Source organism: Marmota flaviventris, chromosome 7, assembly GCF_047511675.1.
Source record: "Marmota flaviventris isolate mMarFla1 chromosome 7, mMarFla1.hap1, whole genome shotgun sequence".
NCBI classification, from domain to species: domain Eukaryota; kingdom Metazoa; phylum Chordata; class Mammalia; order Rodentia; family Sciuridae; genus Marmota; species Marmota flaviventris.
The window spans coordinates 48,609,638-48,625,122 of record NC_092504.1 but is presented as its reverse complement, the minus strand read 5'-3'; positions in this window follow the sequence as shown (position 1 = coordinate 48,625,122).

The following is a 15,485-nucleotide window of genomic DNA, read 5'->3' as shown; positions in this document are numbered from 1 at the left end:
TCAGGAAAAAGCAGATTAAATCAAAATTCCCTTTCCAAAATGACAGAAGAAGAAAGATAGAGGAGGAAGATGATAAGAAACACAGAAGAGAAGAAGAAAAATGAAGGATGGAAGGAAGAAAGAGGAAAATAAAATGATAATACCACATGTTGTTCAGGATATGGAACAATAATATCTTATTTAATTCTGGTAAGGCTGTGATTGAAAATAAATTCAAAAAACAGCTTGTGAATAGCTAACAAAATAACACTATATAGATCTTATGAGCCCCCTGAATTCTACTCCTAAGTATTAATGAGAAAAAAAATTATCTATCAGTCTACAATCCATATGCAAGAATATTGATAGAAGCATTATTTATAATAACCCCATGTTGGAAACATTAGATATATCTATCAAAAGTAGAAAAGATAAATAAATATATGTATTTTATGGATCAGTGAAAATGAACACATTACATTTATGTTCTCTTATATGGTTGCAGGACAGGGCTATCTTACAAAGAAAATGTTGAATTAAAGAATTTGGCATAAAAATAAATAGAGTTTAATTCCATTTATATAAATTTCAAAACAATTAAAACTTATTACCTAGAAACATATTCCCATTGGGTATAACAATGAAATAAGGATAAGATTACCATAACTCAAAATAAAGGTTACTCTTAGGAGTAAAAAGATTTTGATTCAAAAGGCAACCAATGACTGGAGAAGTTGGCACATTATAAGGTGTCTCCATTGGGCTCTGCACTACATTCTAGCACTTATATCTCATGTACTTTATTCCCTTTGCCTTTGTGTTTTAGTATCTTTTTTGTATCTGTGCTATACCTCCACAACAAAAATTTGGAAACAGTTAAATCCTGTTGCTTCTCATGAAAGTCTGCAGTACTTCCATGTCTCACTTTAGAGTTAAGCCCAAGGTATTTAAAAAGAACACAACTTAACTGGGCAGTGTTGCCTACTTAATTTCATCTTCAACTTACTCTTTTCCATGTTTAGTTCTCCACATATTGACCTCCTTATTGTGTGTTGCACACACAGTGCCATTTCTGAGTTGTACTTGTTGCTGCTTCTTCTGCCTGGTTATTATTTCCAGAGATATCCTAGAGGATTTCCCCTCACTTTGTCCACATCTCTACTGAAGCTTCACTTTCTAGATAAGCACTGTATTTAAAATTTTAAGGTACCATGGCCTTTATCTCTTTGTAAAAGCTTGATATTTCCCTTCTCTTGCTTTGTTTTTCTCCCTAATTCTTATGACCATTTGGCCCGCTGCACATTTTATCTGCTTATGGAAATTTAAGTCATTATTTTGTTTATATGTGTTTCTGCTATCATCTATGTCAAAACAGACACTACATGAGAGCAAGGAATTCTTCAGTAAGTTAGCAAATGAGAAACTGAATGAAAACTTATGACACATCTTTTTCATGACTTCAAAGGCTTTTGCTTAGAAGAACATAAATTTGATGATTACCAGGCATTTGTTTTTAAGTGCTTATAACTTTTACGGTGTGGTTTTTCTTACAGAAGTGTTTTTATAGTCAATGCCATATGTTATTTATTAGAAATGTCAATTTGAACATTAGCATTCTGAATCCATATTTGCATTATGAATAAGACTCTGGTCTTTGAGAAAAATATTTTCTGTGATATGACTATTATTGCACCACAGAAATAAGGTATCTCAGGGCTTACCAGAGTAAGGATTCTGGTAAACAATACTTCATCCACAGAGGCATGTTTTTGAACACAAAGAAAATACCATCCATGAAAAGAATGTTGCTAGTAATTTTTTGAATAGAAGGTAACTTGGCAGATTTTGTCTGCTGAAGGAAACCAACTCTGACAGCTTGACATATTTTAATTGCCCAACTACTCCAGGTATTGAAGTAAACAAAAGAACATACAGGACTAAGAGGAAATTGGGCATAAGAGAGAACAATAATCAAAGAGACATTTAAAACAAAGATTTCAGTGAAGCATGGGATCAGACAACGTGCAAGTTAAATTATGAGAACGCACCTGGAGATATGAAAATGCTATAAAAGAGGAGGGCTAAAGGTTAAGAGGAATGGAGTAAATTGTGAAAGAGAATATCAGAAAGAGCAAATAAATTTTTGTTCCAAAGTATGTTTAGGTCTAAACATTATGTTAGAAAGAAACTAGATGAAACCGAGAGTAAAGATTGGCTTAACAGAAAAAAAAAATCATCAGCATCTGTCACTTCTCTCGTTTGGGGATCATTTGTAAGAACTATAACACCACCAAGAGAAATGATAATAGAAGATTCCCTTAGTGTACAAGTCATAAAGACTAGTAAGGGGAGTAATTTAAAAGTCAAATGGGGAAAAGATAGCAGAGAGAAATGGTCAAAAAGTGGCAAGTTTAAATTTCTATTTCCACTAACATCATCAGGCATGAAAAAGATCTAATAGAAAATAAGGAAAGCAAGCTCTGCCACATAGAATGTGAATATGTCAATATTTGTGAGCATGTGATTGAAAGTGCAGCTGGGGGTGAGCATGGTCAAAACAGATCATGCATGAATGGGCATGGGCACACACACCCACCCCCTCTAGGGTTACTTTTTTTTTTTTTTAATCTGTGGAATTTTTACTTTGAGGGCCAACATCCAAGGATAAAGATGAAAACATGTAATAATAATAGATAAGGTCATCAAACTAAATTTCTTGTCTTTCATAGTATTCATTATTATTGAAACTTTAATAATCTAAATCCTAATACATAAAGTCTTATTCATATCTCATTACTAAAATTAGCAAGTAAAAATTTAGTTAATTGCCTTTTTTCATTAATTCTGCATACATTTATTAAAATGTTGCATTTTAAGCAAGGATAAATATGTTCATCCTGCTCACCATGACTATTTGTTTTTTAGCCTTTCCTTAGGTTTTAACTGAAACAAAAAACTATAGATTTTCAGTAGAAGAAAATGGCTATTATAAATGTTTGTTCTCAGGAATCATTCTGTGAAGAAAGTAGTTTCTCCTCAGGTAGCTGCAGTGGGTGTTACCCTAGTGATCCCTTGAACCTCAAAACCTTGTACAATCCTTCCCCTGATTTGAAGCACAGCTGCTAGCAATGGAATACAGCAAAGGCAAAGGAATTTTGCAAAAAATAATTAAGGTCCTGAATCACAATTTTGAATTTATTGAAAGGGAAATTATCCTAGTTAGCCAGACTTAATCAGGTTGAAGGCCTTGAAAGAGAAACGATGCTACCTTGGGATCAAAGACACACTCTTGGTTACTCAGGAGGGCTGAGGAAGGATAACCATAAGTCATTAGCCACATAGTAATTAGTGTGTCCCTACTGTTTGTGGTAATTTGTTATGTTACACAGGAAACTAATTCAGCAGCCGATGTAAAATGTATTTTCTTTTTCTTTTCTTTCTTTTTTTTTTAGTAGAGGTTAAATTGACCAACCATAATGAAGTTATACATGTTTCAAAATGTTTTGTACAAACAAATTCAACTTTGAAATAGGTCGGTTAAAAAAAAAAAAGTTCTTGGGGATTTCAGACTATCCATGTCAGCACAATAAGGAAGTCAACTCTGTTTTGTTTTGTTTTGTTTTGTTTTTTTAATTTTTTATTGTTGGTTGTTCAAAACATTACAAATTTCTTTTTTTTTTAATTTTTTATTGTTGACTGTTCAAAACATTACATAGTTCTTGATATATCATATTTCACACTTTGATTCAAGTGGGTTATGAGCTCCCATTTTTACCCCATATACAGATTGCAGAATTACATCAGTTACACATCCATTGATTTACATATTGCCATACTAGTGTCTGTTGTGTTCTGCTGCCTTTCCTATCCTCTACTACCCCTCCCTCCCCTCCCCTCCCCTCCCCTCTTCTCTCTCTGCCCCCTCTACTGGCATTCATTTGTCCCCCTTGTATTATTTTTCCCTTTCCCCTCACTTCCTCTTGTATGTACTTTTGTATAACTCTGAGGGTCTCCTTCCATTTCCATGCAATTTCCCTTCTCTCTCCCTTTCCCTCCCACCTCTCATCCCTGTTTAATGTTAATCTTCTTCTCATGCTCTTCGACCCTACTCTTATCTTAGTTACTCTCCTTATATCAAAGAAGACATTTGGCATTTGTTTTTTAGGGATTGGCTAGCTTCACTTAGCATAATCTGCTCTAATGCCATCCATTTCCCTGCAAATTCTATGATTTTGTCATTTTTTAATGCAGAGTAATACTCCATTGTGTATAAATGCCACATTTTTTTTATCCATTCGTCTATTGAAGGGCATCTAGGTTGGTTCCACAGTCTTGCTATTGTGAATTGTGCTGCTATGAACATCGATGTAGCAGTGTCCCTGTAGCATGCTCTTTTTAGGTCTTTAGGGAATAGACCAAGAAGGGGAATAGCTGGGTCAAATGGTGGCTCCATTCCCAGCTTTCCAAGAAATCTCCATACTGCTTTCCAAATTGGCTGCACCAATCTGCAGTCCCACCAGCAATGTACAAGTGTACCCTTTTCCTCACATCCTCGCCAGCACTTGTTGTTGTTTGACTTCATAATGGCTGCCAATCTTACTGGAGTGAGATGGTATCTTAAGGTGGTTTTGATTTGCATTTCTCTGACAGCTAGAGATGGTGAGCATTTTTTCATGTACTTGTTGATTGACTGTATGTCCTCCTCTGAGAAGTGTCTGTTCAGGTCCTTGGCCCATTTGTTGATTGGGTTGTTTGTTCTCTTATTGTCTAATTTTTTGAGTTCTTTGTATACTCTGGATATTAGGGCTCTATCTGAAGTGTGAGGAGTAAAGATTTGTTCCCAGGGTGTAGGCTCCCTATTTACCTCTCTTATTGTTTCTTTTGCTGAGAAAAAACTTTTTAGTTTGAGTAAGTCCCATTTGTTGATTCTAGTTATTAACTTTTGTGCTATGGGTGTCCTATTGAGGAATTTGGAGCCTGACCCCACTTCAACTCTGTTTTAACTCTACAAGTTAAGCAACTGTTTTAGTCAGTTTTTGCTGTTGTTGTTTGTTTGTTTGTTTTTGGTTTTGTTTTTGTTTTTGGCCACTGTGACCAAGACCTGACAAGAACAATTTTATAGGAGGAAAAGTTTACTTAGGGCAGAGGCTTCACTCCATTCCATAGGTGGCTAGCTCCATTGCTCTGGGTTCAAAGAGAGCAGTTCAGAACATAGCCACTGTGAATCAGAGAGAGAGGGCAACCCTCACCATGGACAAAACAAAAACCCGAAAGACATGCCCTCAGTGACCCACCTGGACTGGTCCTGTGTCTTCTTTCAAGCCTTTCTATGTCTGTAAGCCCAAACCCCTCTGCTCATCTCATCAGAACAACCATTGTATTTTAAACAATGAACTATTGCCAATTCTAGAATTTCAGACAAAAAAAAAAAAAAAAAAAACAGTTCAATCTTTAAATTTATATTAACTTGTCTTTTTAGGGGGATGGGAGGTGGTAGATGGTTACTGGGAACTGAACCCAGAGGTGCTTTACTACTGAGCCACATCTCCAGCCCTTTATTTTATTTTTAACTTTAAGTTAGGTTCTCACTAAGTTGCTGAGGCTGACCTCAAATTTGCAATCTCCCTACCTCAGCCTCCCCATTTAACAAGTATATACCACTGCACCTGGCATAACTTGTCTTTGACAGAATAAAAATTAAAATTTCTATAACTGAATTCAGACTTCAGCCCTCCCCACACATTGATTAAAACAAACAAAAAAGCAAAGAACCTCATGCCATCACATGAGGACTATGTTCTCACTTACAGAACACTGTCTTCCTCATGTCTTTTGTAGAATAGCCTTTTGCAGAATGGCCTGTGGTTTATTTATTTATTTATTTTTACTTAATTTTATAATATATAATCTATAAATCTATTTGTGTATCTATGTATGTATCTAATTTATGTGTCTAAGTAATTTGTTTATTTAAGTATCAATGTATCTGTTTATATTTTAATTATTTGTAAATAAAGAGTAAGAATTACTAACAAAGCAAATGGCAAGTAGGAATTAAAAATTTTTTAATTAAAGTCATTTTGACAATGTATGTGTTTGGGTTAGTCGACTTAGCATTATTATAATAATACCTGATATAATCAACTTATAAAGAAAACTGGTTTATGTTGCCTCATAGTTTGGGAGGTTCCAGTCAGTGATGGATTGGCCTGTTGCTTTTTGACCTGTTGATAAGATAGCATACCATGGTGGCAGTGTGCACTGGAGAAAAGTCACTCACTTCATGGGCAAGAAAGGAGACAAAGAGGAAGAAAGTAGGATCTCATGATCTGCTTTAAGGACATTCGCCAATGACCTAAAGAGCCTTCACTTGTCCCCACATCTTAAAGGTTTCCACCACCACCACCCAATAGCACCACTGTGAGGACTAAGCCTTTAACATGTGGACCTTGGGCAACACTTAAGATCCAAACTTTAGCATTTGGATCTGTAAAGATTTCTGCAGATGAATTCTAACATATTTCAAGGTACACAGGAATTATTCACAAAGCCTTTGGCCACATTTTAATCAAAGCATTCATATTGATAAAAATTCAAGCTTTTAATCCTGTTTTTCCTAACTTATGTACATTGTTTGATTTTTTGTTGTACCTGGAAAGAACTGTTGAGAGTTAAATATTTCATATGGAAGTATGTTAACGCCAAGTGGCAAGGGACCCCAGGAGAGTATTGAATAATAAATAACAGCATTTCTTCTTTGTTAGCCTCTCATATCTATGCTTACTGAATATCATGCTGAGTATCCAAAGAAAGTGTGTGCTTGTGTGAAAGGACACAAGACACTACAGAGCCAACCTCAGTCTGACTTCAGAGGATCTCTTGCTGTGCCATACAGACAATTAAATCACCATATTCCCTTGGCAAGTTACCTGGAACACAGCAGTTCCTAGAAGAGAAAATTGAATTGGGCTTGTTTTTACTGTTTTCTGAGGAACATTTTGAGTAAGATTTTAAAGGATTGATTTTTAATGATTGTTTGCTTATTCTGCTATTATATTTCATGTAAGTGAATTTCCCCAGCAATGCATACAACATATTTAACTAACCTGAATAATTTGAATGGAACTACAATTGAATAACTGCATCGGTAAAACAATGAACATAAAAGTAAATTAAACACTGAAAGCAGGATTTTAATGGGTGCCTCAGAAAGTAACTATCCCCGTAATATTAACCAGCTGCTATGACTCCACAGTATAATAATAATAATTATAAATAAGATCAATAAAAAAGTGAAACCAGACAATAATACCAAGATAACATTATTAAAATCAAAAGAAATAAATTAACAATGTACAAAATTTCATCTGAAGGCAGGAGAATGTATTCTTATGTATCAGTTAGGGTTCTCTAAAGGAACAGAATCAACAGGGAGTATAATTATAAAAGGGGACTTATTAGGCTGTCTTACCAAACAGAAGCTGGATAGTCCACAATGCAGCAGCAAACAAGAACATGTTCTAGAAGAATTGAGCTTGCATCTGCTGTGTCTTCCTTGTTCCTCCTATTTTTATTCCATCCAAGCCATCATCCTATTGATAAGTGCTGCCCATGTTTAGGGAGGTGCCATAGTCCCACTGGGTTAAATAACCGAGAGGTGACAAGCAACTTGAAGGTTGAATCGGGAACTACTTTATTGCGAGTGAACTCAGCAGGAACTGAGAACTCAAAGTAGCAGGCACCCAAGGTAGTAGGAGCCTCTTCTCTGCCGCACTGCAGAGGTACATATACCCAATTAATTACACACAGCTTAACTTAATTGACATCATCTAGACACAGCAGTCAGTCATTAAGGAATCCTCATCATCTTAATGGCTCATTGGCGTTGGCTCAGAAACCACTCCTCCTAGCATACTGCCAGGCGCCAAAGTTGGTTGTGGCCCTCTTCAGGGAGGGTCTCCATTTCAGTTGGCTATTCCACACCTTCATCGATACCCCCATAAGCCTCTTAATCCTCAGCATCTCTTATCCAATCAAGTCGATAATTCAAATTAACCATTACCCTAAATCTACCAGTATGATTACCATCATAAGGCATCATAAATATTTCACCTACAAAGAACATTTTCCAACTAGGAAAATAGACAAACTTTCTTATTATTAAGTACATCTAATGAATTATTCAGAGAAAAATATAAAGATGACATTCACATCCATCACTATTTCAATGATAATGTGAAATAGATTATGTGTAGATACTACTTTTAAACTATCCACATTGATTCATCTTTAATTCTTGTCAAAAATTCAATGGAACCATATAGTGCAAAGAAAACAATGGTACAGATTGTCTTAACTTGTGATGGTTCAACTCACAATTTTTCTGCTTTACAACAGTCTCAAAATGATACACATTCAGTAAAACCTAGACTTCAAATTTTGAATTATGACCTTTTGCCTGGCTAGTAACATACCATATGATATTTTCTTGCAATGCTGGGGGCATCAGTGTCAAACTGTGAGATTCAGTGCATTGGCTGCACTAAATTCAGTTTTTACTTAAAATGCACCCATTCAACTTATGATGGGTTTTTTATCAGGTTGTTACCCCATCATAAGTCTTCATTTTAGTTAACATGAGAAACTAGATTGACTAATATAATTAAATCTTGTTGCATTTTAAGAGATTATTTTGGTGGACAAATACATCTCTTTTCTAATACTCTTAAATTTACTGCATATAGTTTCTTATATTCTACATGGAAGAAAATGCTATCCAAATCATGATGCTTTGGTATGCTGGTTATATGTAGTCACCCAGTTACAGAAGGGACAGAAAATGCAGCCAGTCTTTCTCAGAACTCCAGTTTCTTCCTGAAAATGGAGCCTCCAAAAGCAATTCAGTTGTCATGAATCCACTTCCCCAGAATCTGTCAACCAGGGAAGATTAACACTGGAGACTGGCATCAGGTCAGTCTCTCCCAGGGATGCTGGAGAGACTTCATCTGCATAACAACATAACTCTTATTCACCTTGAAATCTCTGCCTTGCCTCTTCAAGATCTGTGTCACCAGCAACCAGCAGAAGCCCCAATACCCCATTCTTTTCTGTGGCCCTGGATGCTGTGTAAGCTTCAGTCATCTGATCCTTCTCTGACATTTGTGGGGCCCTTGTGCCTATGCATGTAATTAAATACAGTTTATGTTCATCTGTCTTAAGTCAATTTAATTTGTAGCCAAGCCAAGGAGTCTAGAAGTGCATAAGGGGGCCATTTTTCAGTCTTTGACAATATTATAGGTGGTTTAATTTATATATGAAAATATGATTTTATAATAATATTCCTATAGAAATTAGTATGTCTATAAATACTTGCCAATTTTCACAAAGTTTCCTTAGGAAAATTCTAATTTGTTCATATTTGAGCAGTTTAATTTTAATCATGTATTTGAATACTTTACGATTTTACATATTTGAATTATATTAAAGGATGATAATTGTGACAAATTGTATTTTCCAAGGAAGGTCACATTAACTTCTATCAAGTAGACTTACCTGTAATGTAACATTGTTGCTCCCTCATCAAGAAAGTGAATTTATGCCAGGTGTAAAGACTATAATCCCAGAGACTGGGGAGGTTGAGGCAGAACAGTTGCAAGTTCAAAGCCAACCTTAGCAGTTAGCAAGACCTTAGGTAATTTAGTGAGACCCTGTCTCAACGTAAAAAATAAAAAGTACTGGGGATGTGGCTCAGTGGTTAAGCACCCCTGGATTCAATCCCTTGTTAAGTAAATAAATAAAATAAAACAGAATTTATTTCTCTATTCCTTTAATTGTGTAGTATATCCTGTGACTGCACTGACCAACAGAATATATCAGAAGTGATACTGTCTCAGTGTCAGGGGATGACAGCAACTAACCCATGAGATGCTGCTGCCTTGCTACCACATGAAAGCTACTCAGCTTTATGATTTGTTCTTGCACTGACACCAGCATTCTGTGAAAAGTCCCAAGGTCACACCCATGTAGAAGCTCAGGAGGGTGAGCGTTCACTTGGAGAGAAAGAAATCAAAGGAGAGAAAGATCGACTGATAATGGCAAAAGAAGGCCAGAGAGAGACCAGAATCATCAAGGTCCCAGACATTTAAGTTTTTTTTTTTTTTTTTTTTTTTTTTGACATAACATTCCTAGCCTGTATTTGATACTTTTGTATACACAACACATCATATATGAGCACAAGAGTGGAAATATAAACAGAATACATTACACTTTATGTATGTATACTCTGCCAAAATACATTCTACTGTCATGTAAAACTAAATATTAAAAAATAAAAATATATATTTTAAATTTTGTAAAAAAATAGAATTGGGGGCTAGAAATGCGGCTAAAGCAGTAGTGCATTTGCCTGGCATCCGCGAGGTCCTCGGTTCAGTCTTCAGCACCACATAAAATAAAGATGTTGTGCCCACCGAAAACTAAAAAATAAATATTAAAAACAACTCTCTCTCTCTCTCTCTCTCTCTCTCTCTCTCTCTTTTTAAATTTTTTATTGTTGGTTGTTCAAAACATTACATAGTTCTTTTTTTTTCAGTTGCAAGTGGTGTTCTTCTTTTTTTTAAAATTTTTTATTGTTGGTTGTTCAAAACATTACATAGTTCTTGATATAACATATTTCACACTTTGATTCAAGTGGGTTATGAACTCCCATTTTTACCCCGTATACAGATTGCAGAATCACATCAGTTACACATCCATTGATTTACATATTGCCATACTAGTGTCTTTTGTATTCTGCTGCCTTTCCTATCCTCTACTATCCCCCCTCCCCTCCCCTCCCCTCCCCTCTTCTCTCTCTACCCCCTCTACTGTCATTCATTTGTCCCCCTTGTATTATTTTCCCCTTTCCCCTCAGTTCCTCTTGTATGTACTTTTGTATAACCCTGAGGGTCTCCTTCCATTTCCATGCAATTTCCCTTCTCTCTCCCTTTCCCTCCCACCTCTCATCCCTGTTTAATGTTAATCTTCTTCTCCTGCTCTTCGTCCCTACTCTGTTCTTAGTTACTCTCCTTATATCAAAGAAGACATTTGGCATTTGTTTTTTAGGGATTGGCTAGCTTCACTTAGCATAATCTGCTCTAATGCCATCCATTTCCCTGCAAATTCTATGATTTTGTCATTTTTTAATGCAGAGTAATACTCCATTGTGTATAAATGCCACATTTTTTAATCCATTCATCTATTGAAGGGCATCTAGGTTGGTTCCACAGTCTTGCTATTGTGAAATTGAAGGCATTCCCTCTAAAATCTGGAACAAAACAGGGATGCCCTCTCTCACCACTTCTGTTCAACATAGTTCTCAAAACACTGGCCAGAGCAATTAGACAGACGAAAGAAATTAAAGGCATAAAAATAGGAAAAGAAGAACTTAAATTATCACTATTTGCAGGTGACATGATTCTATACCTAGCAGACCCAAAAGGCTCTACAAAGAAACTATTAGAGCTAATAAATGAATTCAGCAAAGTGGCAGGATATAAAATCAACACGCATAAATCAAAGGCATTCCTGTATATCAGTGACAAATCCTCTGAAATGGAAATGAGGACAACCACTCCATTCACAATATCTTCAAAAAAAATAAAATACTTGGGAATCAACCTAACAAAAGAGGTGAAAGACTTATACAATGAAAACTACAGAACCCTAAAGAGAGAAATAGAAGAAGATCTTAGAAGATGGAAAAATATACCCTGTTCATGGATAGGCAGAACTAACATCATCAAAATGGCGATATTACCAAAAGTTCTCTATAGGTTTAATGCAATGCCAATCAAAATCCCAACGGCATTTCTTGTAGAAATAGAGAAAGCAATCATGAAATTCATATGGAAAAATAAAAGACCCAGAATAGCAAAAACAATGCTAAGCAGGAAGTGTGAATCAGGCGGTATAGCGATACCAGACTTCAAACTATACTACAGAGCAATAGTAACAAAAACAGCATGGTACTGGTACCAAAACAGGCGGGTGGACCAATGGTACAGAATAGAGGACACAGAAACCAATCCACAAAACTACAACTATCTTATATTTGATAAAGGGGCTAAAAGCATGCAATGGAGGAAGGATAGCATCTTCAACAAATGGTGCTGGGAAAACTGGAAATCCATATGCAACAAAATGAAACTGAATCCCTTTCTCTCCCCATGCACAAAAGTTAATTCAAAATGGATCAAGGAGCTTGATATCAAATCAGAGACATGGCGTCTGATAGAAGAAAAAGTTGGCTACGATCTACATTCGGTGGGGTCGGGCTCCAAATTCCTCAATAGGACACCCATAGCACATAAGTTAATAACTAGAATCAACAAATGGGACTTACTCAAACTAAAAAGTTTTTTCTCAGCAAAAGAAACAATAAGAGAGGTAAATATAGAGCCTACATCCTGGGAACAAATCTTTACTCCTCACACTTCAGATAGAGCCCTAATATCCAGAGTATACAAAGAACTCAAAAAATTGGACAATAAGATAACAAATAACCCAATCAACAAATGGGCCAAGGACCTGAACAGACACTTCTCAGAGGAGGACATACAATCAATCAACAAGTACATGAAAAAATGCTCACCATCTCTAGCAGTCAGAGAAATGCAAATCAAAACCACCCTAAGATACCATCTCACTCCAGTAGGATTGGCAGCCATTATGAAGTCAAACAACAACAAGTGCTGGTGAGGATGTGGGGAAACAGGTACACTTGTACATTGCTGGTGGGACTGCAAATTGGTGCAGCCAATTTGGAAAACAGTATGGAGATTTCTTGGAAAGCTGGGAATGGAACCACCATTTGACCCAGCTATTCCCCTTCTAGGTCTATTCCCTAAACATCTAAAAAGAGCATGCTACAGGGACACTGCTACATCGATGTTCAGAGCAGACATTTAAGTTTTAAAAAGTCATCTTGAGGACTGGGGTTTTACCTCAGTGCTACAGCACTTACTAGCACATGTAAGGCACTGTGTTTGAACCTGAGTGCCATGTAAAAATATATAAATAAAGTAAAGGTACTGTGTTCATCTACAACTAAAAATTTTTAAAAATTAAAATATCATCTTGAAAGTAGAACCTCAGTCCCTAGTCATCTTAGCCAACATTATATAGATCAGAAATAAAACATTAAATAAACTCTTCCTGAATCTTGACTCAGAGCAAAATATGATGATTTTAACTGATTATGCCTCAGGGTATTTTTTTAACCTATTGTTCATATGGAATGTGTTAACTGGAAGGTGACATGGCCATGATAAGGTGGTGAGAACCTGGAAGGAACACAAGCAAACTATAACCAAGACTGGAAAGAGTGAGGAAATTGTATCCAGAGCACAGGGCTCTGTTCTGGTGGAAAGTTTAGTGAAATTGTACCTGTGATCCCGCAGAACACAGGAAATATCTTTAAATGAACTGATAAATCTGGAAAAGGAGATATCCAGACAGAATTAAAAGTCTTAAGTAGTTTATTTAAGTTGTTAAAAGCAAAAAGAAGAAGAATAGGAGGAGGAGGAGGAGGAGAGACCAGAATCATCAATGTCCCAGACATTTAAGTTTTAAAAAGTCATCTTGAAGAGGAGGAGGAGGAGGAGGAGGAAAAGGAGGAGAAGGAGGAGGAGGTGGAGGAAAATTTGTAGAGGCTCAGAAGGATGAAACTATGCAGAGATCATGAGCAAAGAGGTTCAAATCATCTGACATTAAATAAAAGAGTATCTTAAAAGTAAATATTCTAACTTTCATAGCCCCAACTGACACTACATTCAGATATAAATCATCCAACCAAGCATCTTCCAAATTCCTCTGCCCTGTAGTGAGAGCGAAAGAAATTGTTATTATAAGCCACTTAGTTTGACGACTAGCCCAGGAGGTGTGTGTGTGTGTGTGTGTGTGTGTGTGTGTGTGTGTGTGTGAATGCAGCAATAAATTACTGGAACTCAATGATTACTCTGTGAAGCTATAATTTAAATAGACCACTCTATTATTTTTTAAATTGCAGAAAATAAATTATAATACCAGTTCTAAAAGTGCTACTTAAGGTTTTGGAAATTTCTAGACCATAAATAACATTTAGATTGAACAGCTGGATAACGAGATTTTTAGAATTGTTTTGTATTTTCTAGATTCTGTTATTTATAAATAAAATTAATTTTTCTTAATAACTTTATTCTCTTTCTTTGGTTTATTTTATTTAAAGAACCCATGTTAGTCATTGTGAAAGGAACACAACCCAAAATGATCATGTGAGCCCTATGTGTATCTTTTGAATATAGCAATGAGTATAGCATTCCACTGTCATGTGGCAACCATTTTTGTTGATAATGTCTGTCATTTTGTTGTTGTTGTTGTTGTTGTCCATTTGTCTGTTTTTTCTCTAGTAGTTAAGAGACTGTTTTTGGTTTTTTTTTTTGTTGTTGTTGTTGGTTTTTTTCCTGGCTACGTTCTGCAGTATCATTACAATGGACCAGGGTGCATTAATTGTATTTCTCCTTTCTAGAATTCTGTGTAGTCTCAATCTGAAGATCTGGATGATTAGTCGATCTTAAAAATATTTAGGTATTTTTCACTTTATATTAACTTTTACACCTACTATTTTCTCATATTAGTAATGGTTGAGTCACAAGAATATTCTCTCAATTTTTCTTTTATATTTTTCATTTTCTCTCATTCTCTGCTACATTCCAGGTGAACTTCTCAATACACCTTCCCATTCAATATATTTCTCCTTGTGTTCAGTCTGAAGATTACAGTGCTATAGGGACTTCGATTTTTATGATAGATATACTATATTTCAATATCAATATCTGTAATATTATTTTAGTATTCATCATTTCTTCAGTGACATTTCATCTTTGTTTTATAAGTTCTTAGCTTTTAGCAACGCTATTGTTTTCCCAATTTTCTTTTAAAATATTGAAACTACTTTAAACCATTTCAAGGTTAAATTTCATTTACTTATTCTTGTCTGTCAGTTGTTGCTTTGTTTTGGATCAAATCTCACATGAGAAATCTCAATCTCTGCCTTCCCCCCTTCTTCCTACCTCTTTCTCTTCCTTTGTGGTCAGTTGGGTTTGTATTTGTTTTCTACACCCGTCCACATTCAGGGATTATATTTGATCTTATACTGTAAAGTTCTAGGATATTCTAGGTCAAGTAACTGATCCAACATACAGTTTATATCTTAACCTGTCTGGGATGATTTCTCTCTCTCTCTCTCTCTCTCTCTCTCTCTCTCGTAGTGATTTATTGAAAAATTCTAGAAATGATCAAAGTTTCCTTTGTTTCATGAATAGGGAGTTTGACTCCAGTCTTTGTTTTCCTGCAGAGTGACTGGTTCTTGTCCTCTGCCTTAGTGATTTGTTTTTCAATAACTCTACTACCTCACAGGCATGGAAATACGATGATACCTCTGCTTCTTTAGAGGCCTTCAGCCCAGCATGCTTGTGTATTAGCATTAA